This window comes from Piliocolobus tephrosceles, chromosome 9, assembly GCF_002776525.5.
Source record: "Piliocolobus tephrosceles isolate RC106 chromosome 9, ASM277652v3, whole genome shotgun sequence".
Taxonomy (NCBI): domain Eukaryota; kingdom Metazoa; phylum Chordata; class Mammalia; order Primates; family Cercopithecidae; genus Piliocolobus; species Piliocolobus tephrosceles.
In genome coordinates, this window is record NC_045442.1 from 56,691,121 (window position 1) to 56,717,911 (window position 26,791).

Here is a 26,791-nt window from a genome sequence, read left to right on the forward strand (position 1 = left end):
GGCCCTCTTCCAAGTGTACTTTACTTCCTTTCGTTCCTGCTCCAAAACTTTTAAATAAGCTTTCACTCTTGCTCTAAAATTACCCTTGGGGCCCAGCATGGTGGCTCATGCATGTAATCCCAGCACTTTGGGAGACTGAGGTGGGCGGATCACTTGAGGTCAGGAGTTCAAGACCAGCCTGGTCAACATGGTGAAACCTCTGTCTGCTAAAAATACAAAAACTAGCCAGGCGTGGTGGAGAGCACCTATAGTCCCAGCTACTCAGGAGGTGGGGGCACAAGAATCGCTTAAACCCAGGAGGTAGAGGTTTCAGTGAGCCTAGAGCATGCAACTGAACTCCAGCCTGGGAGACATAGCAAGGCTCTGTCTCAGGAAAAAAAAAAAAAAAGAAGGAAAGGAAAGGAAAGGAAGAAAAGAAAGAAAAATAGGAAAAAAATCGATTTAAAAAAATATGAAATTTGCCTTGGTCTCTCTGCTTTAAGCCCCTCAGTTGAATTCCTTCCTCTGAGGAGACAAGAATCGAGCTGCTGCAGACCCATACAGATTCGCTGCTGCTCACATCACAGTAACGGGCATGCCTTGAGGCCAGGGACAATGCAGTGAGTGCCAGCATAGCCCAGTGGTTCTGAGTCACAGAGGGAGGGGCAATGGGGACTGGAGAGGCCTCCTTTCAAAACCAGTTACCTCCATGAAGATGTCACTGAATATCTAGTCCATGCTCTCCTGGTTTTCTTCCTACCTCTCTAGTCTTGCCTAACCTCAGTCTCCTGGGAATGGTTCTAAATGGGTGTTCCCAACAGGCCTCCTCCTCTATTCACTCTACCTCCTCTTCCTCACACAGGTCAATTACTACGTACAGGTAAATTTTCTCAAATCCATGTCTCTGGCTTAAATTTTGTTTTTAAATGCCAAACCACAGTGTGACTCCATTTACATGTCTTGATGGTGCCTCAAACTCAGCATGACCGAAACTGAATTTATCTTCCCTGTTGATAAGACAGCAGGGTGCAGTGGTTAAGAACCCGGGTCTTGGACGAGTCTGCCTGGTTTGACTTCTGGCTCTACCAATTTCTGGCTACGTGGGGAGGTTGTTAATCTCTGCATGCCTCAGTTTCTTCAACTATAAAATAGGAAAAAATACTAGTAACTATCTCATAAGGTCACTGTGAACAGTTAACAAGATAGTATCTATAAATCACTTAGAACAGTGCCTGGTACACATGAAGTGCTTTATCTAGGAAGGAAATAATAATATTTTTCCTCTTCACTTGGCACTCTCTGACTCAGGGGAAAGTTAACCAAGTGAAAACCTGAACGTTATGTTCAACATCTCCCTCTCCTCTACTTTCCAAGTCCAAGTCCTGACGGTTCTACTTCCTAAGTATTTCTTGAAGATATTCGCATCTCCCCATTTCTAGTATTCTGTTGAAGTTAGGGCTCTCATCATCTTGTTTCCAAATCTTTATCTCCTCCCACCTACTTTTCAGACAATAATCAGAGTACAAATCTTATCATGTGGCAAAGTCCTTAAATTCCTTCAGTGGTTTCCCACTGCCCTCAGGTCCAAGTCCAAAACCATTAACATGACTAGCAAGGCATCTCCTCAGGTGCCCTTGCTAATGTTTCCATCTCAATTCTTACCACCTCCCACATGGGCACAGGTTGAACTTTCAGTTTTTGGAGAACATCATGATCTCTTGTATCTCCTAGATTTTGCAAACATCATTGTTTCTGGAACACTCTTCTCCCTCCTCTTCACCTGGCTAAATCTGAATCACCCTTCATTCTCAATGTACAGTTCCAAGCAGCCTTCCCTTCCTATCCAGCCCCACCAGTCTCGGGTGCCCCCATTATGCCTTCCAATAGTATCCTATGTGGCTACATTCATTGCTTACACCACCATAGTACAGGTATCCCCAGTAAACTGTAAATTCCACAAAGGCAGAGACAAGAACTGTCTTGTACACTAGTATGTCTCCAGTGCAGGGCAGACTGGCTCCGACTTGGACATGGAAGTAGGTTACCATGGGATTGAGTATATATATATTAAGACCTTGATAATGATGATGGGAGAAAGACAGAGAAATGACAAGGATCTAGAAAATGCCCCTAAAAAATAACTATCAGCTGGACACAGTGGCTCACACCTGTAATCCCAGAGTGTTTGGACACCAGGGCAGGAGAATCGCCTGAGGCCAGGAGTTCAAGACCAGCCTGGACAATATAGCAAGACTCCATCTCTACAAAAAATGAAAAATTAGCTGGGCGTGATGGTACCTGTAGTCTTAGCTACTTAGGAGGCTGAGGCAAGAGGATTGCTTGAGCCCAGAAGTTCAAGACTGCAGCCAGCTATGATCATGCCTCTGCAATCCAGCCTGCATGACAGAGCAAGACTCTGTCTCTAAAAAAACCAAAATAATTATTAGCACTCCCATGTTCTAAATGAGAAAATGGAGGCTTAGACAGCTTAAATAACCTGTCCAAGGTCAAAGTCACACAGCCAGATTCTAGAAGCCACATTACTAACACCAATCTATGCTGTTTTCCAGTGGAAGGCACATGCAACACCAAATCGGACACCCTGGGCTCTAATCCTGATTCTGCCACTTGATACCTGCTGATTTAAAACAAGGAACAACTTCTCCAAGCCTCTTTTTTTTATATATATCAGTGTGATGTTATGATAGATACTGGATTTTGGCCCAGTTCCTGGCTCCTGACTCCCATTGCCCTTGTTACAGTCTTTTTTTATAATATTGGGTGTGTTAGGCATCAGGTGCAGGCCTCTTACCTTCTCCTGCCCTCCTTTCCACTGCCCCAAGGAAGGACTCCACTCTTCCCTGCCTTTCTGACTGAGGGTCTTAAGACCCTTCCGGGTTAGGGTCCTACCCCATACTCTGAGGGAAGGAATGTTGATGTACTGAAGCTTCCATGGAAACCCAAGAGAACCGTATTGAGAGAGTTTCCAGACAGCTAGACACATGGAGGTTCCTGGAGGGTGGTGTGCCAGGGGAGGGCATGGAAGCTCTGTGTCCCATACCTGGCCCTATGCATGTTTCCATCTGTATCTTTCGTAATGTCCTTTATAATAAACCAGTAAACACAGGTAAATGTTTCCCTGAGTCCTGTGAGCTGCTCTAGCAAATTAATTGAACCCAGAGAAGGGTTCATGGGAATCCCAACTTGAAGCCAGTTGCTTAGAAGTTCCAGAGGCCCTGACTTTCAACCATGGGGGAAGAAAGGGGTGGTCTTGTGGGACTAAACCCTCAACCTACGGGACCTGACACCATCTCCAGGTAGACAGTGTCAGAACTGAATTGAAGGACACCAGCTGGTGTCCAGGCTTGGTGTACGAGGAAGAACCCCCACATCTTTGGTCACAGAAGTATTCTGTGTTGATGACTGCTGTGGGGGTCTGAGAGCAGAGAAAACTCATGGTTTGACAAAGTTTCTGCCTACACATCAGTTAAACTGTTATCACAACATCTGTTTAGTAAGGTTATTAACATAACGTAAGTGACAACTGATGATCTCTGGCCTTTAGAAATTGTTCAGTAAGTGCTGAAACTATCCCACAATATCTGGTACAGTTATCAACTCTGAGCAAGCATGGGGCTTTTTGGAAGAAATAGAATAGTAAAATAAGTCAAATCCATGCTACCAAACTTCATAATTAATGGGGGATTGACTGCAGCCCTATCACTCTCTAACACAGGGTGTAGTACTTTGTCGTTATCCCCAAAAAGGAAGCCGAACTAGAAACATGATTATGAATTTCACTTTGAAGATACTTCACAAGTGGGTTTCCTTTTAGAAACAAGGTTTGTCTTCTTCCATATCCATTCTAAAAGTCAGTTTGCTCAAAATTTAGAGATAGTAAAATCCACCTGATTGCCCTCCTTTTATATTTTTCTAAACTCTCTTACTCTCCTTTCTTCAGTTTCCTTTCTTCAGAAAACAAGCATCAGCCTTGTTTTCCAAATTAACATTGAGTTTCAGAGAATTTAAGTTGCCAAACCAGAACTACATCCAGGTCTTCAATCCCCATGTCAATGTTCCTGTCCATACATGACAACCACATAGATGCATTTCTTTTAATTAAGAAAGGTAGGCATGTAGGAAGAACAGGAGGATTGAAGGACAGACAGGTGGATAGAGGACAGATAGAAGGAAGGAAGAAAGGTAGGTTTACTTCAGATAAACTTACTCTTTAAAACTCATGGAAATACCATCATTCTCTAAGAATACTTTTAAGCTATGTGCCTTTAATTTTTGTTTATGTGTTTGTTTAGTCAATGTGAACCAAAAGAATTATATCAAATGATTATACGGGGTCAAAATAGGTGGGCAATCATGGATGAAGCAAGAAAAGTATTAACATTAAATAAAGAAAAAATGAATAATTCTCTTGGAAGGGAAGGAGAAGCAGTTTGACATCTATGATAATCCTTAGTAGTGATTAGGGGCGTGCGGACAGGGGGCGGGGTCTGTCGCATGGAGCTGCCAGATGATCACCCTTAGGGCAGTCTGGCGTGCCGCGCCCACCTGGCGCTCAGGCCTCCGCCACCGCCCACGCCTCCCTGGTGCCAGCGAACAGGTATCAGCGCACCTCCCCAAGGGTTGAGAGATACAATGAGTGAAGGGGAGGGAAGGATGGTTAGTCAGTCTTATAGCTGGATTACCTACGAAGAGAAATTCTAAAGCAAGAAGAGGAAAGTGTTTCAATTTGGACATTTATTTGCAGCTGGAAATGGGGAACTGACTATCAGACCAGACTTCTATCCTGTCCAGCCTGCCTTCATTTCAGTCCTTCCAGATTGTTATGCCGGGTTTGGACTGTGCTGGAAAGACAACTGTCTTATACAGGCTGCAGTTCAATGAGTTTGTAAATACTGTACCTACCAAAGCATTTAACACTGAGAAAATTAAGGTAACCTTGGGAAATTCTAAAACAGTCACTTTTCACTTCTGGGACGTAGATGTCAGGAGAAATTCCACACATGCCACTGTGGAAGTCATATACCAGATTGCAAAGATGGCGTTGTATTTATTGTGGTCTCTGTTGATATCGAAAGGATGGAAGAAGCCAAAACTGAACTTCACAAAATAACTAAGATATCAGAAAATCAAGGAGTCCCTGTACTGATAGTTGCTAATAAACAAGACTTGAGGAACTCATTATCTCCTTCAGAAATTAAGAAATTGTTAGCAATGGGTGAACTGAGCTCATCAGCTCCTTGGCATTTGCAGCCTACCTGTGCAATCACAGGAGATGGCCTAAAGGAAGGACTTGAGAAACTACATGATATGATCATTAAAAGATTAAATGTAGCAACAGAAAAAGAAAAGATGAATATCAATACCTATTATATCTGTGTGGAGGAGGTCTTCTCTGGTCTGATTTTGACAAATAGAAGAGTGTCTACAGCGTGGTTTGCCTGTCTGCCCTCCTGGATGCTATTAAAGCTTTGTTTTGTTGAACAATCAGATGCCCAACTTTGTTGACTTGTGGAGGATGAGTAAATGCAGTGCTTCTTAAAATGGTCTCTTCTCCCTGCCCCACAAATCTTTTGGTACTAGCATTTGGGGAAGCCAAGCAAGGATAGGAAATTGACCAGAACACAGGTGTAGAAATTTGACCCGAAGTTAGTGAAACAAAACTTTAAAGAGTGAAAAAATAAATGTGGACATGGTTTTGAATGCCCCTCCTCAATTATTAGAAAATGCTCACTAAAGTTGTGGACTGAGAGTGTGTTTTAAATCATTTAGATTCTCCTTGGCAAGACTGTTCAAAGCCCTAATGGAGAAATGCAGTTGCTCCATCCACTTAGGCCCCAGCTGCCTTCAAAATAACTCAAAGGAAGTTCTAGCATCTTGAGGAATGGTCATGCAAACTACAGTCTTAAATATATTGTTTATGTTTTTCCTTAATGCAGAAAATCAGGAAGAGTGCTTTTCAGGCAGAACATCTACTCTGTTCATAATGCATAATGGCCAAACACCCTTTCAAAAACCCATGTAAAAGACAAGATGGCCAACAATATTTGATGTCCAAATGCTTTTATTTACCTTGATAAAAGAAAGACCTTGTAACCGTACCAACATTATTCTACAAAGCCTTAAAGTATAGTCAAATTGTTAGCCTTTGCTGAAGATTTACAACATGTTTACTAGATAGAAATAACCTACACTTGTAAAGAGAAGGCTGGCAAAACGTCAGCTAATCTAAAAAATATTGGCAATACACTTCAGAATGGATAATATTTGTAATTGAAAAATGGGAATGGAAAACAGGAACCTAGAATGATGACCTTGGGAATTAAGAGCAGGACTAGACAAGCTATGAAAGAGACTGAGGATTCATTTCCACAAGGTGATAGTTGGAACTGTGAATGCTAGCAAGATCTGCGAATAAGAAAATGTAAAGAACAGAGGACTTTTAATGAAGATGACAAACTCACCAATTAAGTGCATCTGCTCCAAACACAAAAGAATGGGAAGTAATATATAAACATATAAATAGAATAACAAAAAATACAGAACAAAATAATAGAGCAATCCTAGTTATAAATATTTTTAAAATGTTCGTAATAAAACATTTTTTATGGGTCAGTTCTCCCCAAAATTGATCTATAAACTCAATTCCAATTAGAGTCAAAATCGTATTTTTTATGCAAATTGACAAACTGGTATCAAATTTTTTAGAAGGCCAAGAATAGCTAAGGTAATTTTAAATAAGTGTGCATGGAGGTGCACTATTAGACATCAAGAGTGTTTACAAACCTTACTATTTAAGACAATAGGTAAAACACAAAGAGCCTTACAGGAAAGAAAATGAGTGAAGACTATAATTAGGCATTTTATAAAAGAGGAAATCAAAATAACATTGAATATATTAAAAGTTGTTCAATCTCATTTTAAATTAGGAAAATGTAGCAAATTAAAGTCACAATGAGATTCATTTCACAACCAAAAACTGACAAAATTTTAGATGTATTTAAATCTCATTATTTCAGTGGTAAAAGAATATAAAGAAATGTCATCTCTTACCCATGCTTGTGGCATTTGGAGTGGGAGGAAGCTATAAAATTCATTAGTACTAATATTTTGCAGAACAACCTGGCAATATCTTGTAAAGGTAATGATGTACATATATTTTACATAACAAATACTTGTATAGTATTTTCTATGTGCCAGGCACTATTAAAAGTTTTTTATAAATATTAACTCATTTAATCCTCCTAACAAGTATAGGTATTATTATCTTTTTACTTTTAATTTTGGTGTAATCTTAGGCCTCATGTACACAATATTAAATTAATCGTTATCCCTTGTTCATCATATAGTCTCTTCATAGGTCCATTTTTGAACCACATGAACTTATTACTTTGTTAATTATGTTACAGATGTAACAAGCACCCATAAACTTAGTATCCAATAGGAATGCTAGGATCTTCACAATAACCCACATCTACCCATATACAATCATGCACCCTTCAAAATAGTATAAAGTATAACAATGTTTCAGTGAATGATTGACCACATATATGATCATGGTCCCACGAGATTATAAATATGATATTTTTACTGTATCATTTCTATGTTTAGATGCACAAATACATCCATTGTGTTATATTTGCCTACAGTATTCAGTACAGTAACATGCTGTACACTTATAGCCTAGGAGCTATAGGCTATAGTCTAGGTGTGTAGTTGACTCTATCATCTAGGTTTGTGTAAACTCACTTTATAATGTTTACACAAGGATGAAATCTCCTAATGACACATTCTTCAGAACATATCCCTGTCATTAAGCAACACATGACTATATATATCGCAGTCCATTCCCCCTCAATAGTTTATTAATATTTATACTGCAACCTAGAAAATGAAAATATTTGGAAACCATATCTGATAAGGGATTTAATCTCCAAAATATATAAGAAGCTCTTACAACTCAATAGCAAAAAACAAACAAACAAAAACCTAGGAACCTAATTTTACAATGGGCTGAGGGCTTGAACAAGCATTTCTCCAAAGAAGACATACAGATGGTCAACAGGCATACAAAAAAAACCCTCAACATCACTAATCATTAGGAAAATTGAAATCAAAACCACAATATCAGCTCACTTGCATTAACAAGCACTCACATGCACAACAAGCATTGGTGAGGATGTGGAGAAACTGATGCCCTTGCACACTATTGGTCACAATATAAAATAGCACAGCAGCTACGGAAAACAGTTAAGGAGGTTCCTCAAAAAATTAAAAATAGAACTACCATATGAACCAGTAATCACATTTCTGGGTATTTATCCAAAAGAACTGAAATCAGGATCTTGAAGAGATACTAATATTATCTGTTCCATGTTCACTGCAACACTATTCATAATAGCAAAGATGTGGTTATATAACCTAAATGTCCATTCACAAATAAAGACAATGTGGTATATACATAGAATGGAATACCATTCAGCCTTTAAAAAAGGAAGTTCTGCAATATGCAACAACATGAATGGGCCTGGAGGATATTATGCTAAGTGAAATAACCCAGTCACAGAGAGACAAACATTTCATGATTCCACTTACATGAGGCACCTAAAATAGTGAAATTCATAGAATCAAAGAGTGAAATGGTGGTTCCTAGGGGTTAGGAGCAGAGGAAAATGAACAATTACTACTTTTTTTTTTTTTTTTAGACCTCTCCTCACCCAGGCTTGAGTGCAGTGGTGCGGTCTCAACTCACTGCAACCTCTGCCTTCCAGGTTCAAGTGATTCTTATGCCTCAGCCTTCCCAGTAGCTGAGATTGCAAGCACATGCCACCACGTCTGCTAATTTTTTGTATTTTAGTAGAGACAGGGTTTTGCCATTTTGGCCAGGCTGGTCTCAAACTCCTGGCCTCAAGTGATCCACCCGCCTTGGCCTCCCAAAGTGCTGGGATTACAGGCATGCGCCATCATGCCTGACCCAGAATTACTATTTAATTAACATAAAATTTCAGTTACATAAAATGAATAAGTTAGATCTGCCATACATTGTACTTATAGTCAATACTCTTACTGTACACTTAAAAAATTGTTAAGGATAGGTATCATGCTAAGTGTTCTTACCATAATAAAAAGTTTTAAAATTGATATAGCTAGATTGTATTTCTGTCAGCTGCTATATAATATTCTACTTTGTGAATATACCATAATATAAATGAGGAAAGTAAAGCAAGAGGGATTATATCACTTGCCCAAGGCAAGGCAGCTATTAAGATATAAAATCAGGCTGGGCACAGTGGCTCACACCCGTAATCCCAGCACTTTAGGAGGCCGAGGCAGGTGGATCACGAGGTCAGGAGATCAAGACCATCCCGACTAACACGTTGAAACCCCGTCTCTACTAAAAATACAAAATGTTAGCCAGGTGTGGTGGCATGCACCTGTAGTCCCAGCTACTCGGGAGGCTGAGGCAGGAGAATCACTTGAAACCGGGAGGCGGATGTTGCAGTGAGCTGAGATCGTGCCATGGCACTCCAGCCTGGGTGACAGAGCGAGACTCTGTCTCATAAAAAAAGATAAAATTAGTATTTGAACCTAGAAAATATTTTCAGTATCCCTATTTTAGCCACTATGTAATGCTGACTTTGTTTCTAATGTAATGGGATGGAAACAAATAAAATGTTTGTCAACAGAGAATGGATGCCTACATAGAGGTATATTTAGCTAGGAATGGTGGGTCACACCTATAATCTTAGTGCTTTGGGAGGCCAAGGCAGGAGGAGTGCTTGAGCCAAGGAGTTTGAGACCAGCCCTGGAAACAGAGCGAGACTGTAACTCTACAAAAAATAAAAAATTAGCCAGATGTGGTGGCACATGCCTATAGTCCCAGCTACTTGGGAGGTTGAGGTAGGTGGATCACTTGAGCCTGGGAGGTTGAGGCTGCAGTGGGCTGTGGTCTTGCCACTGCAGTGCAACCTGAGCAACCGTGTGTGACCCTGTCTCAAAAATAAATAAATAAACAAACAAATAAATAAAGGTGTATTTTTCAAATGAAATCACTTACAGCAGTTAAAAATGAATGAACTGGCTGGGCATGGTGACTCAGGCCTATAATCCCAGCACTTTGAGAGGCTGAGGTGGGCAGATCACTTGAGGTCAGGAGTTTGAGACCAGTCTGGCTAACATGGCAAAACCCCGACTCTACTAAAACTACAAAAATTAGCCAGTCGTGGTGTCGGGTGCCTGTAATCTAAGCTACTAGGGAGGCTGAGGCAGGTGAATTGCTTGAACCAGGGAGATGGAAGTTGCAGTGAGCCAAGATCATGCCACCATTGCACTCCAGCCTGGGTGACAGAGCAAGTCTCCATCTCCAAAAAAAAAATTGAACTACAGCCATTCATTTTGTAATTTACATTTATATGGATTTTTAGATTTATATACATAAACCTCAAAATTATATTGAGGGGAAAAAGGGCACAACATTTTATGTACAGTATAAACACAGTTATATGATGTTTGAAACATATTAAATACAAAACAATACTCCACATTCTTTATGGATGCAAACATGCCATTGTAGTATACAAACATGCTTGAGAATAGCAAATATTAACTTTAAGGTAGTATCCTGGGCATGTAACGAGAAAGAAATCAGATTAGAAAGCAGCAAAAACTAGGATAAATAGTATTTAAATAATTTATTTCTTAAGAAATATCTGAAGATCATTCCAAGATGGACGAATGGGAACAGCTCCGGTCTACAGGTCCCAGCGTGACCAAGGCAGAAGATGGGTGATTTCTGCATTTCCAACTGAAGTACCTGGTTCATCTCATTGGGACTGGTTGGACAGTGGGTGCAGCCTACATAGGGTGAGCTGAAGTAGGGTAGGGCATCACCTCACCCAGGAAGTGCAAGGGGTCGGGGGATTTCCCTTTCCTAGCCAAGGGAAGCCGTGACAGATGGTTCCTGAAAAATCGGGACACTCCTGCCCTAATACTGTGTTTTTCCAACAGTCTTAGCAAATGGCACACCAGGAGATTATATCCTGTGCCTGGCTTAGCAGGTCCCACACCCATGGAGCTTTGCTCACTGCTAGTGCAGCAGTCCAAGATCAAACTCTGAGGCAGCAGCCAGGCTAGGGGCGGGGTGTCCGCCATTGCTGAGCCTTGACTAGGTAAACAAAGTGGCTGGGAAGCTGGAACTGGCTGGAGCTCACTGCAGCTCAATGAGGCCTACCTGCCTCTGTAGACTGCACCTCTGGGGGCAGGACGTAGCTGAACAAAAGGCAGCAGAAACTTCTGTAGACTTAAACATCCCTGTCTCACAGCTCTGAAGAGAGCAGTGGTTATCCCAGCATGGAGTTTGAGCTCTAAGAACGGACAGACTGCCTCCTCAAGTGGGTCCCTGACCCCCGTGTAGCCTAACTGGGAGATACTTCACAATAGGGGCTGACAGACATCTCATACAGCTGGGTGCCCCTCTGAGACAAAGCATCCAGAGGAAGGATCAGGCAGCAATATTTGCTGTTCTGCAGTCTCCTCTGGTGATACCCAGGCAAACAGGTCTGGGGCGGACCTCCAGCAAACTCCAACAAACGTGCAGCTGAGGGGCCTGTTAGAAGGAAAACTAACAAACAGAAACGAATACCATCAACATCAACAAAAAGGATATCCACACCAAAAGCCCATCTGTAGTTCACCATCATCAAAGACCAAAGGTAGATAAAACCACAAAAATGGGGAGAAACCAGAGAAAAAAAGCTGAAAATTCTAAAAACCAGAGTACCTCTTCTCCTCCAAATGATTGCAGTTGTTTGCCAGCAATGGAACAAAGTTGGATGGAGAATGATTTTGATGAGTTAACAGAAGTAGGCTTCAGAAGGTCAGTAATAACAAACTTCTCCAAGCTAAAGAAGGGTGTTCAAACCCATCACAAGGAAGCTAAAAACCTTGAAAAAAGATTAGACAAATGGCTAACTAGAATAAACAGCATAGAGAAGTCCTCAAATGACCTGATGGAGCTGAAAAACATGGCATGAGAACTATGTGACATATGCACAAGCTTCAGTAGCTGCTTCGATCAAGTAGAAGAATGGGTATCAGTGAATGAAGATCAGATGAATGAAATGAAGTGAGAAGTTTAGAGAAAAAAGAGTAAAAAGAAAGAAACAAAGCCACCAAGAAATATGGGACTATGTGAAAAGACCAAATCTACGTTTGATTGGTGTACCTGAAAGTGACAGGGAGAATGGAACCAAGTTGGAAAACACTCTTCAGGATATTATCCAGGAGAACCTCCCTAACTGAGCAAGGCAGGCCAACATTCAAATTCAGGAAATACAGAGAACACCACAAAGATACTCCTCAAGAACAGCAACCCCAAGACACATAACTGTCAGACTCACCAAGGTTGAAATGCAAGAAAAAATGTTAAGGGCAGGCAGAGAGAAAGGTTGGGTTACCCACAAAGGGAAACCCATCAGACTAACAGTGGGTCTCTTGGCAGAAACTCTACAAGCCAGTGGAGAGTGGGGGCCAATATTCAGCATTCTTAAAGAAAAGAAATTTCCAACCCAGAATTTCATATCCAGCCAAACTAAGCTTCATAAGTGAAGGAGAAATAAAATCCTTTACAGACAAGCAAATGCTGAGAGATTTTGTCACCACCAGGTCTGCCTTACAAGAGCTCCTGAAGGAAGCACTAAACATGGAAAGGATAACTGGTACCAGCCACTGCAAAAACAGGCCAAATTGTAAAGATCATCGATGCCAGGAAGAAACTGCATCAACTAACGTGCAAAATAACCAGCTAACATCATAATGACAGGATCAAATTCACACATAACAATATCAACCTTAAATGTAAATGGACTAAATGCCCCAATTAAAAGACACAAACTGGCAAATCAGATAAAGAGTCAAGACGCATCAGTGTGCTGTATTCGGGAGACCCATCTCATGTGCAGAGACACATATAGGCTTAAAATAAAGGGATGGAGGAAGATCTACCAAGCAAATGGAAAACAAAAAAAATGCAGGGGGTGCAATCCTAGTCTCTGATAAAACAGACTTTAAACCATCAAAGATCAAAAGAGACAAAGAAGGCCATTACATAATGGTAAAGGGATCAATTCAACAAGAAAAGCTAACTGTCCTAAATATATACGCACTCAATACAGGAGCACCCAGATTCATAAAGCAAGTCCTTAGAGACCTACAAAGAGACTTAGACTCCCACACAATAATAATGGGAGACTTTAACACCACACTGTCAACATTAGACAGATCAATGAGACAGAAGGTTAACAAGAATATCCAGGACTTGAACTCAGCTCTGCACCAAGCAGACCTAATAGACATCTACAGAACTCTCCACCCCAAATCAACAGAATATACATTCTTCTCAGCACTACATCACACTTATTCCAAAATTGACCACATAGTTGGAAGTAAAGCACTCCTCAGCAAACGTAAAAAACAAGAAATCACAACAAACTGTCTCTCGGACCACAGTGCAATCAAATTAGAACTCAGGATTAAGAAACTTACTCAAAATGCACAACTACGTGGCAACTGAACAACCCACTCCTGAATGACTACTGGGTAAATAACGAAATGAAGGCAGAAATAAAGATGTTCTTTGAAACCAATGAGAACAAAGACACAACATACCAGAATCTCTGGGACACATTTAAAGCAGTGTGTACAGGGAAATTTATAGCACTAAATGCCCACAAGAGAAAGCAGGAAAGATATAAAATCGACACCCTAACATCACAATTAAAAGAACTAGAGAAGCAAGAGCAAACAAATTCAAAAGCTAGCAGAAGGCAAGAAATAACTAATATCAGAGCAGAACTGAAGGAGACAGAGACACAAAAAAACTCTTCAAAAAAATCAAGGAATTCAGGAGCTAGTTTTTTGAAAAGATCAACAAAATTGATAGACCACCAGCAAGATTAATACAGAATAAAAAAGAATCAAATAGACACAATAAAAATTGACAAAGGGATTATCACCACCAATCCCACAGAAATACAAAGTACCATCAGAGAATACTATAAACACCTCTATGCAAATAAACTAGAAAATGTAGAAGAAATGGATAAATTCCTGGACACATAGACCCTCCCAAGACTAAACCAGGAAGAAGTTGAATCCCTGAATACACCAATAACAGGCTCCAAAATTGAGGCAATAATTAATAGCCTACCAACCAAAAAAAGTCCATTACCAAACGGATTCACAGCTGAATTCTACCAGAGGTACAAAGAGGAGCTGATACCATTCCTTCTGAAATTATTCCAATCAATAGAAAAAGAGGGAATTCCCGCTAACTCATTTTATGAGGCCATCATCATCCTGACACTGAAGCCTGGTAGGTAGAGGCACAACAACAACAATAAAAAAGAATTTTAGACCAATATCTCTGATGAACATCGATGCAAAAATCCTCAATAAAATACTGGCAAAGCGCATCCAGCAGCACATCAAAAAGCTTATCCACCATGATCAAGGGGGCTTCATCCCTGGGATGCAAGGCTGGTTCAACCTATGCAAATCAATAAACATAATCCATCACATAAACAGAACCACAGACAAAAACCACATGATTATCTCAATAGATGCAGAAAAGGCCTTTGACAAAATTCAACAGCCCTTCATGCTAACAACTCTCAATAAACTAGGTATTGATGGGATGTATCTCAAAATAATAAGAGCTATTTATGACAAACCCACAGCCAATATCATAGTGAATGGGCAAAAACTGGAAGCATTCCCTTTGACAACTGGCACAAGACAGGGATGCCCTCTCTTACTAGTCCTATTCAACATACTGTTGGAAGTTCTGGCCAGGGCAGTCAGGCAAGAGAAAGAAACAAAGGGTATTCGATTAGGAAAAGAGGAAGTCAAATTGTCCCTGTTTGCAGATGACATGATTGTATATTTAGAAAACCCCATCATCTCAGCTCAAAATCTCCTTAAGCTGATAAGCAACTTCAGCAAAGTCTCAGGAAACAAAATCAATGTGCAAAAATCACAAGCATTCCTATACACCAAGAACAGACAAACAGAGAGCCAAATCATGAGTGAACTCCCATTCACGATTGCTTCAAAGAGAATAAAATACATAGGAGTCCAACTTACAAGGGATGTGAAGGACCTCTTCAAGGAGAACTACAAACCACTGCTCAACGAAATAAAAGAGGACACAAACAAATGGAAGAACATTCCATGCTCATGGATACGAAGAATCAATATTGTGGAAATGGCCATACTTCCCGAGGTAATTTATAGATTCAATGCCATCCCCATCAAGCTACCAAAGACTTTCTTCACAGAATCGGAAAAAACTACTTCAAAGTTCATATGGAACCAAAAAAGAGCCTGCATTGCCACAACAATCCTAAGCCAAAAGAACAAAGCTGGAGGCATCACGCTACCTGACTTGAAACTACACTGCAAGGCTACAGTAACCAAAACAGCATGGTACTGGTAACAAAACAGAGGTATAGACAAATGGAACAGAACAGAGGCCTCAGAAATAACACCACACATCTACAGCCATCTGACCTTTGACAAACCTGACAAAAACAAGAAATGGGGAAAGGATTCCCTATTTAACAAACGGTGCTGGGAAAACTGCCTAGCCATATGTGGAAAGCTGAAACTGGATCCCTTCCTTACACATATATAAAAATTAATTCAAGATGGATTAAAGATTTAAATGTTAGACCTAAAACCATAAAAACCCTAGAAGTAAACCTAGGTAATACCATTCAGGACATAAGCATGCACAAGGACTTCATGACTAAAACATCAAAAGCAATGGCAACAAAAGCCAAAATAGACAAATGGGATCTATTAAACTAAAGAGCTTCTGCACGGCAAAAGAAACTACCACCAGAGTGAACGGCAATCTACAGAATGGGAGAAAATTTTTACAATCTACCCATCTGACAAAGGGCTAATATCCAAAATCTACAAAGAACTTAAATCAATTTACAAGAAAAAAATCAAACAACCCCATCAAAAAGGGGGCAAAGCATATGAACAGACGCTTCTCAAAAGAAGACATTTATGCAGCCAATAGACACATGAAAAAATGCTCCTCGTCACTGGTCATCAGAGAAATCCATATCAAAACCACAATAAGATACCATCTCACACCAGTTAGAATGGTGATCATTAAAAAGTCAGGAAACAACAGGTACTGAAGAGGATGTGGAGAAATAGGAACACTTTTACACTGTTGGTGGGAGTGTAAACTAGTTCAAGCATTGTGAAAGACAGTGTGGCAATTCCTCAAAGATCTAGAACTAGAAATACCATTTGACCCAGCCATCTCATTGCTGGGTATATATACCCAAAGGAGTATAAATAATGCTACTGTAAAGACACATGCACACGTATGCTTACTGCAGCACTATTTACAATAGCAAAGACTTGGAACCAACGCAAATGTCCATCATTGATAGACTGGATTAAGAAAATGTGGCACATATATACCATGGAATACTATGCAGCCATAAAAAAGGATGAGTTCATGTCCTTTGATGGATGAAGCTGGAAACCATCATCCTGAGCAAACTATTGCAAGGACAGAAAACGAAACACCTTATGTTCTCATTTATAGGTGGGAATTGAACAATGAGAACACTTGGACACAGGGCAGGGAACATCACACACCAGGGCCTGTTGTGGGGTGGGGAGAAGGGGGTGGGGATAGCATTAGGATAAATACCTAATATAAATGACAAGTTAATGGGTGCAGCACACCAACATGGCACATGTATACATACATAATAAACCTACAGGTTGTGCACATGTACCCTAGAACTTAAAGTATAATAATAATCAAATAAATTAATTAAAATTTAAATTTTAAAAAAGAAATATCTGGAGCAATTATGGCCAGAAAAGAGTAAGATTTTTGAAAGCTGACTGGTACATTCACCAATGCTCATTATAATACCCACTATAATTTTATATATTAGAAAAACTTAAAGAGAATGTTTTTAAAGGAAAATGAGTTAGTTGTGTGATATGTACTAGTCATAACCCATCATAATAATTAAGGTAGGTGCATTATACAGACCTGAACTGTGGACTGATTTTACAGGTTGGATTTTTTCTTCTAGAAATACCTCCCCCAAGGAGATAATCATTGCTCCAATGTAAGACTCATAGTATCTCTGTCTCTCAAAATACGCAATTCAAATTTCTTTTAAAAACCTGAAATACTGTATAAGGAAGTCCAAAGTAGTTCTTATTTTTACTAATAATTACAGAAAATAATGTAATTTAGTGAATTTTGTATAACAGGCAATGATTTTTTAAAATTTAATACTTTTATGTTTTAGAAAACTTAACACTTTCATAGTTTTATGAAACATAAAATAAATTTTTTTCCAAACATCTCTTTTTTTTTCAAAAAAAAGAAATGAGGATTTTGTTGTGATTCTAACTAGCTGGTGCTTAAGCATTTTTAAAATATGCCTACTGGACAAATCCAGGGCTGCTGCCACCACCATCGTCTCCCAAATCTCTGGTAAAAACAACCAAAAAATAGTTAATACAGCCTACCAACCATATATGACCTACCACCTCCTTTGAGTGATTTAACCAAGAGCTACACACTCAGAAGTCTTCAGAATCCAGGCAGGAAAACGTAAATGTGTGAAGCTTTGGGGCTACAGCATCAGTAGCAGCTGTTATTGAGTGTTTCTGCCCCCATGAAAAGACATTGCGAATTCTAATTTTATTTAAATACCATACTGGACTATCACACAACCTGTACGTTAAATCTGCCCATAGACCACTATTTTTTAACTGCTAGATTAAACCCATACAGATTTTCTTCACCATAAAGAACTCTATTAATAACTTCACTGAACAAGTCAATTGTGTGTGTGTGTGTGTGTTTATTTCTTTTTTCTTTTTAGTGCTATAGAGTCAATTTATGGCATCTACCCACAGATCTGTTAGATCAAAATCAGCTCTCCTACACTTCATGGCAAGTCTCCCCATCTTTTATATTTCTTGACACATAGAGAAAACACTGGGTACTGTGCTTAGTAGTTGGGTGACAGGATCATTCATACCCCAAACCCTAGCATCATGCAGTATATCCAGGTAAAAAACATGTACCCCCGAATCTAAATGGAAGTTGCAAGAAAAAAAGAAAAGAAAAGAAAAGAAAATACTACTTGAAATTGTACTCTAGGTGAGTAGAAAAGGCTGCTCAGTGCTGTAGGCAAATTACCAACTCTGAGAATGGGAGGATCAGTATCTCTGAAACCCATTCACGAGGGTTAGTATGAGGATTAAAGAACCAATGTAAAGCATTTAGAACCGTACCAGGCACACAGAGAAGATCCACTAAGTGTTTGCCACTTTTCACTTACTTAAACTAATGGCAAGTCAAAGGTAATTTCTTAAAGGACATTTTGCCCTACAGAGGGGAGCCCCTGCTGCTCACAAAAGGTAAGGTGAGATGACCTTTTCCCCAGCCAAAATATAGGTCTGGATCCTTGACCTTTTATTATAAAAGGTCGATTAAACCTCTTGCATGACTAACAGATTACTTTTCTAACACAGCAATACCAAATACAGTATCTGCATTTTAATTCCTAACCCTAGGCCTTCATTTTCTCTCCTCTTTCCCTCAAGAGCTGAGCTGAGGTTTTTTTAAAATATTTAAGAATGAATAATTTAAGGCTGTGGTTCTGAAAAGTTTTCTGCCAAAGCACATGCATGCTTATACACATGTACCTGCGCCACGAACTCATTTCCACCAGGAAAAGAGTTCATTCCTATCTCTTAAACCCAGTAGGAGCGGTTATCAAGAATAGATAGCCATAGCTGGTAAGGAATATGCCAAGTAGCCCTCTATTCCTCATCACTAGCTAAATTCAAGCCATCATCAAGTAGACTGACCAAAGCTATATGAACCACATCATTTAAGATCCAAATAGGTGTTATGGGACAGAATTAAAATCCAATATGTGTTAAGGGATTTTGTTGTTTGTTTTGAGTGACCAACCATGTATCATCTTACACAAAACATTCTTGTGAAGACAATATCAAATCACTGGGCAGTGTTCCTACATAAGCAATACTGACATACGTTTTACAGAGCACAGGAGCTCTGCCTCTGCTGACCCCCAGCTGCTGTACATCTTGTTGTTAGACAAGACCAACGTAGCCCAAGGTATTGGCCTTTCTGTCATGGGCTGCCTCAAATGAGGGTCTTCAAACTAGGGGCTACTAGTTGTTACCCACAAGGTTCAGGATGACAAATCTGAGCTAGGTATTTCTGTATACCTATTTCTAGGTTCTCAATTTCCATTTCTAGTTTTTCCTAAAACTGGTCTGTTAAGAATGTATGGAAGTGTCACACATTCTTCTCCTCTTCTCATAATTCCTGTCTGCCCAATTCACCCACAAAAGCGCAAACCTCTTTCCTACTCTGAATTTTTCTAGGGTGCCTGGCCTCAGGGTATAACAACCACTGGGACTCCAAATAAAGGAACAATTCAAATTTTACTGCAGTCAACTTAATAAGGTAAAATCAGAAAGAAATCAGACATCTGATTAGCCAATCCTTTCGCAAGTCAGCTGATTTCCAATTCTCTGCTTTGAACAAAGCAGAAGGAGGGCAAAATTCAGGTGTTAGCTGATTGTTAAAAGTGATTTTTGATAACAGATTGTTGTGTGATTTTTGTCATATGATACGGAAGCAGGTCAAAGAATTGAATGACACAAAAAAATTATTTTATGACCACTTATTATACATGTGATCTAGGCTTCTTAAAATTATAGTAATAAAAACAAACAGGAAAAGAATTGATGAACCCTGTTTTATTCAAGTAATAATATTGAAAGAAGACATGTAAAAAGTCTCACCCATCTCTTTAAGAAATACACTTCCAATAAAATTTTACTTATCAAAAACATACAATAATGATCAAATCTTTTAATACATTTGTGCTACTTATATAAACTTTATACTGTTAATTATAATAGAAATTTGAAACCAATAAAAAAATTCTTAGCACTTAAAGCCTATGGTCATAGAAAAATTTTAAACAATTATTTTAAATTAATATATATGTTTATTACCAAGAAGTATAATATGGTGATCAATTTTTTAAAATTAAGTATAAAAATGTATTTAATTAAGAAGTAATTCCATACAGGAAGAGGGAGGAAAAACACATTTAACGAGAGAAGAAAATGTAAAAGTTGACTCTTAAAGATCTTAGTTCATATATTGTTTAATGATGACCGGAAGTCTTAAATTGTTAAGTTATTTTAATTTCATTGGATAAATTTTAAATAATGATGTAATGGTATCATTTTAAAATAACATTTAATATAAACAGGAAATCACGTCATTTACAACTGTTTAAATTCATGGTAAAATGTTAGATGTCACCTGAAAAATGTGCAAAGAGGCAAATAGTTTTTCAAAATTCTTTTAGGGGATGTAAAGATCCCACTGGCTTAGAAGCTCATATAAATGTTGTAATTAACTGTAGACACCTCCAGCATACATGTCTATACCATCATCTCTCTTTACCATACCCACTCCTCTCCCAGTCAGCCTTTGGAGATTTTTGATTGTTTTTGGTTTTGCTTTTAGTGGGCTAGGGTAGAGAGCCTTTTGCTTCCTAAAGACACATACATTAAAAATAACTTGAAATAAACTACAAAAGATACACTAGATATCAATGATCTAGATAATTCCAATACAGATAAATATAACTTATAAAGCAATAATTCTAAATTTTCCTACTTAATACAGTAAGTTTTATGAGATATCTTAAGAATTAAAGTGTTCACAAAGCTGGAGGCATCACGCTACCTGACTTCAAACTTTGACAAACCTGAGAAAAACAAGAAATGGGGAAAGGATTCCCTATTTAATAAATGGTGCTGGGGAAATTGGCTAGCCATAAGTAGAAAGCTGAAACTGGATCCTTTCGTTATTCCTTATACGAAAATTAATTCAAGATGGATTAGAGACTTAAATGTTAGACCTAATACCATAAAAACCCTAAAAGAAAACCTAGGGAATACCAGTCAGGACATAGGCATGGGCAAGGACTTCATGTCTAAAACACCAAAAGCAACGGCAGCAAAAGCCAAAATTGACAAATGGGATCTCATTAAACTAAAGAGCTTCTGCACAGCAAAAGAAACTACCATCAGAGTGAACAGGCAACCTACAGAATGGGAGAAAATTTTTGCAATCTACTCATCTGACAAAGGGCTAATATCCAGAACCTACAAAGAACTCAAACAAATTTACAAGAAAAAAACAAACAACCCCATCAAAAAGTGGGCAAAGGATATGAACAGACATTTCTCAAAAGAAGACATGCATACAGCCAACAGACACATGAAAAAATGCTCATCATCACTGGCCATCAGAGAAATGCAAATCAAAACCACAATGAGATACCATCTCACACCAGTTAGAATGGCGATCATTAAAAAGTCAGGAAACAATAGGTGCTGGAGAGGATGTGGAGAAATAGGGACACTTTTACACTGTTGGTGGGATTGTAAACTAGTTCAACCATTATGGAAAACAGTATGGCGATTCCTCAAGGATCTAGAACTAGAAGTACCATATGACCCAGCCATCCCATTACTGGGTATATACCCAAAGGATTATAAATCATGCTGCTATAAAGACACATGCACACGTATGTTTATTGCGGCACTATTCACAATAGCAAAGACTTGGAATCAACCCAAATGTTCATCAGTGACAGACTGGATTAAGAAAATGTGGCACATATACACCATGGAATACTATGCAGCCATACAAAAGGATGAGTTTGTGTCCTTTGTAGGGCCATGGATGCAGCTGGAAACCATCATTCTCAGCAAACTATCACAAGAACAGAAAACCAGACACCGCATGTTCTCACTCATAGGTGGGAACTGAACATTGAGATCACTTGGACTCGAGAAGGAGAACATCACACACCCGGCCTATCATGGGGAGGGGGGAGGGGGGAGGGATTGCATTGGGAGTTATACCTGATGTAAATGATGAGTTGATGGGTGCAGCACACCAACATGGCACAAGTATACATATGTAACAAACCTGCACGTTATGCACATGTACCCTAGAACTTAAAGTATAATAATAATAATAATAATAATAATAATAATAATAATAATAAAATGTTCTTAGAACTGCAAAAAATAAAAATAAAAATAAAAAGAATTAAAGTGTTCACATAATTTAAAATGCCTAAAACTTAAACAAGAAAGTAATAGAAAACACACTTTAAGGACAGAAAAGTATACAAACTGGAAATTCTTTAAAGTCTTTATTAATTTGTAGCAACCCCTGTAAAAATATCATTTTTCCCCTGGAATTAGACATCAATTCTGAAGTTGATTTGGAAAAATAAACATATAATAAGCCAGGGAAACCCTGCAAAAGAAGGTGAGGCAGAAGTGGCCAGCTGTACAAGATACTAAAACATATTATAAAGTATCTAATATTAAAACAGTCTGGTATTGAAACAATAATAGGCAGACAAAGCAAGCAAAATAGAAAATCCAGAATTACTTCTAATTACAAATGCAAATTTAATATTTGATAAAGACAGGCTTTCTCTTCAGAGAGGTAACATTTTAGCAAATGAATAGAAAGAATATAAATTAGACCCATTTCTCATATGATATGCTAAGATAAATTCAAAATGAATCAGAGATTTAAATGTAAATATGGAAGCCATCTAAACACTAGAAGATAACCTGAATAAGTTCTTCTATAATCAAGGAATGAGGAAAACTTTTCTAATTAAGATCCAGAACCTGAAAACAATAAGATAAAGAGATAAATTTGAATAGTAAAAGTAAAAATTTATGTGGCAAGCAGAATCATAAGCAAAGTAAAATAAATGACAAGCTAGTAAAAATATTATTTACATCACAAATGAAGAGTATTTGTCATACATAAATGATTTCTAGAACAATAGAGAAAAAAGATATTTTTAAATGATCTACAGAAATAAACAGTTGACTAAAAAAATTGTTCTTACTTATATGAAAAAAAGGTTTAACATTTCTCATAAGAGAAGTGGAAAGGAAAACTGTCAATATATGATTATTTTACTCATTAAATTGGTAAAAATTATGTCTGGACATCATATTTTGGACAAGGCTGTGAGAAAAAAAAACCACTTTCATATGTGGTTGAGAATGTAAAACAGTACAGGTTCAATGAAAGCAAATTTGGCAGTATTTGAAGAAGTGAAATATTCATTTGCCCTTTGGCTCAAAAATCTAGTCTTAGACATTGATCTCAAAGATAAACTAGAGAAAAACATGAAAGATACAAACTGGGGAAAAAAATTTTTTAAATGAAAAGACAAGGCAATTCATGGCAGGACTATAATAGCACAAAACTGGGAATAATCGAAATACTCATGAAGAAATGACAAGCTAAATAAAATTATGGTACATTAAACACAATAACATTTATTGCTGTTGTGACTTAATCTCCAGGGTATCTTAAGTAAAACCAGCAAGCAGGGAGCAGTATGTTTAGCATGCTACATTTATCTAAACAAAGGGGAATATGGCAGACAGCCCCTTCTCTGCTGTGCTGCCCATTGCACCCTTGCAACATATCTTTGTACTTTCTCTAATTAATCTGCCTTCTTTTACCTATAAAAAAATAAAAATAAAAAAGGGGATGCAAGTATATATATCTATATATAAAAATGTATCAAAAGTAGCCTATAATGTTAAAAACTATGAAAAAATTAAACCATAAGCTTTAAAAATGGCTAAAGTAGAAGGAAATAGGATAGAAGGAAAAGATACAATTTACATAATTATAAACAAAACTTTAGAGCAGAAATTCCTAAAAACAAAAATCAGGCTAGGTGCAGTGGCTCATGCCTATAATCCCGGCATTTTGGGAGGCTGAGGCAGGAGGACTGCTTGAGGCCAGGAGTTCAAGGCCAGCCTAGCCAACATAGTGAGTCCCCATTATCTACAAAAAAAAAAAAAAGTAAATAAAGAAAACATAAATAAAGAAATCAGCCAGGTGGGGTGGCACACATCTGTAGTCTCAGGTACTTGGAAGGCTGAGGTAGGAGAATCACTTGAGCCCAGGAGGGTGAGGCTGCAATGAGCTGTGATTTCACCACTGCACTCCAGCCTGGGCAATAGGACAAGACCCTGTCTCAAAAAAAAAAAAAAAATGTGGCCAATTGGAGGCCTACCCATACAGAGAGGGACTATGCCAAATGACTTTAAAAAAAACAATTTGTGTATTATATCCTAAGTGAGATATATGCAAAAGCAAAAAGAACCGGATACAAAACATTGTACAGTAATCATATTATCGGTGGTAGTGCTGGTATTGTTATTTTGAAACTGTTGAGTATATACTGTGGGATAAATCCTAAGAGTAATTGTTTGATATTCTGGTATTATCATTCTTTGGATCCTTGAGAAATGTAATTATTGGTGTATAAAAAAAACACAGATGTAAGATAGGAGACTAGGGATCTAACTCATTATTTTGAAAACTTTCTATGTGAACTATGCCAAAAGATAAGCAAATAGTGGATATAAGAGATCTTCTCTTATAGAAGCATTTCAGCTAACAAAGAAACTGAACTATGGTTTTAGAAAAGAAGAATGAATTATATAATCAGAATATCATCATGTTGTAGTTCCAAAAATTTAGTGGATCTGTGAATTTTCCAACAGCGGCTAAGATCACAAAAAGAGACAACCAGGCAAGTCATTATTTTGCCTTCACATGGAAGAATATACCACAATCTAAAAAGAAGTCTTACAAAAAAGTATCCAAGCTTGAATCTGATAGAGCTGCTAAATCCAACTACCAGTTTACAGGAAACATAGGGAATAAAAGAACATATTTAATGACACCACAGGGATGCAATCAACAAAGGACTTAGTTTTATTGACAAATAAATTGCCCAAAATATAAACTCCAGAAAAGCAGAAACCCACAGATTAAAGAAGACTCAGGAGATATATCAACTAATCAAAATGTATGGACTTTGTTAGGATCCTAATTCAAACAAACAATCAAAAAATAGTATGATATTTATAAGACAATTGGAAACTTGAACTTAGTGGATATTTGATAATTTCCAAATGGATCAGAAAAATATTGAAGAAATTATTATTGAAGGTTTAGGTATGATAGAATATTTAGGTATTGTGAGGATAGGTTTTTGGTTTTTTAAAATTATTTTTATCTCTCAGAGATACAAGTGAAATATATGGGGCTGAAATGTTAAGAAGTCTTTCATTTGCTTCAAAATAATACAGGAGAGAGGAAAGTAAGGTAAAAATGAAACCAAACTAGTCATGTGTCTATACTTGTTATGGTTGGTGACAGGTAGATGGAAATTCATTCTACCACTCTGCCAGATTTTGTATGTTTTAAATTGTATACAATAAACAGTCAACCACAGCATTTAGTTTCTATTCTCAAACAGCAAATTTATTTTGAAGACTATTTCCTGGATATTAAACTCTTCTTTAAAACAACGATGCTACAGAATCTAAAAGAAATAAAAAGTATATGTTTTTATTACGAAGTATTTCAAAAATACTAAAAAGCATAATAGAACCAACAGCTATGTATCTACCACCTCACATAAAATATATAAGAAATACAATGTTTCCTCACTCATATTTCACCCTCTGTGCACTTCTCTCTGCCCTCCCCAAAGGTAACCACTGTTTTGAATTTAGTGATGAGTAGTTCCATATGTGTAGAAGCTAGTCTTCAAAGACAGTGTTCCAATGAACACCTCCAGGTGTTCATGCCCTTGTGCAGACCCATCTCCTTGAATTGGGGCTGACCTTAACGCTGGCTTTTGATCTGATAGGATGTGGTGGAACTGATACTGTGTGATTTTTCGGGCCAGGTCATAAGAAGCCCTGCAACTTCCACCTGAGTTGCTTGGAATACTTGCTCTTAGGCCTTTGCTTTTGGGGCCAGCTGCCACACTGTGAGAAGCCCACACCACATGGAGAGGCTATGCTCTCAGCCCTTATATCTTGCCTCTTATATCTTATTGCCTCTACAAAAGTTAATTCTACATTGCCAGATTAGCATAAGCTTAATAATACAGATATGGTATCAAAATCAAACATAGGCTGTTAAGCCTCCAAGATGCTTTAAAGTCACTATAGTAGGTAATGTCAAGTACAGTGTTTTTTAATCATTTCACATCAATATCAGTTTTATTTCTATTTTTACACTATCTCAATTTAATACCAGCTGAAATAAACAACAGACCTATAATACATTTTAATCAATCCAGATTGAATATTTAGCTTGGATAAATAGCAGCAATCAACATATGCCTAAATTCTGAACGAAGTTTAGTGTAATTACACAAAAAACAAGTATCTGAGAAATAGAGCTTTTAGAGTAAAAGGCCTTTATACTGAAACTCAGAGGGAAAAAAATAACCCCAGAAAAAGCAATAGATAATGGGGGTGAAGTTAGAAAAACCTAAAGAATTTTAATAACGTTGTCCTCCTGACCTTTTCCAACAAAGAAACTCTACAAAGAGGAAGTACAAAGGTCATTCTAGGAAATGAGTGTGAATGAAAGGAGAATCCAGATGCATCAGACTGTTAATGTTCCACTCAGATCAAATTCATTTTAATTCAGCAGGGGGTTAGCCAGTAATTTTCCTTTAACAATGCTATCATCGTGGGACAATTACAACATATTTTATTAATAGACCTCCTAGCACTCCAAGTT

At 38.0% G+C, this 26,791-nt stretch overlaps 1 protein-coding gene and 1 pseudogene across 1 annotated transcript in view; one reads left to right on the plus strand and one right to left on the minus strand.

Annotated features, from left to right (window-relative positions):
• Window positions 1-26,791, minus strand: part of ANK3 (ankyrin 3) — a 713,837-nt gene that overhangs the window by 664,668 nt on the left and 22,378 nt on the right. The gene's annotated exons all lie outside the window — the stretch shown is intronic.
• LOC111521942 lies at window positions 4,751-5,505 on the plus strand (annotated as a pseudogene).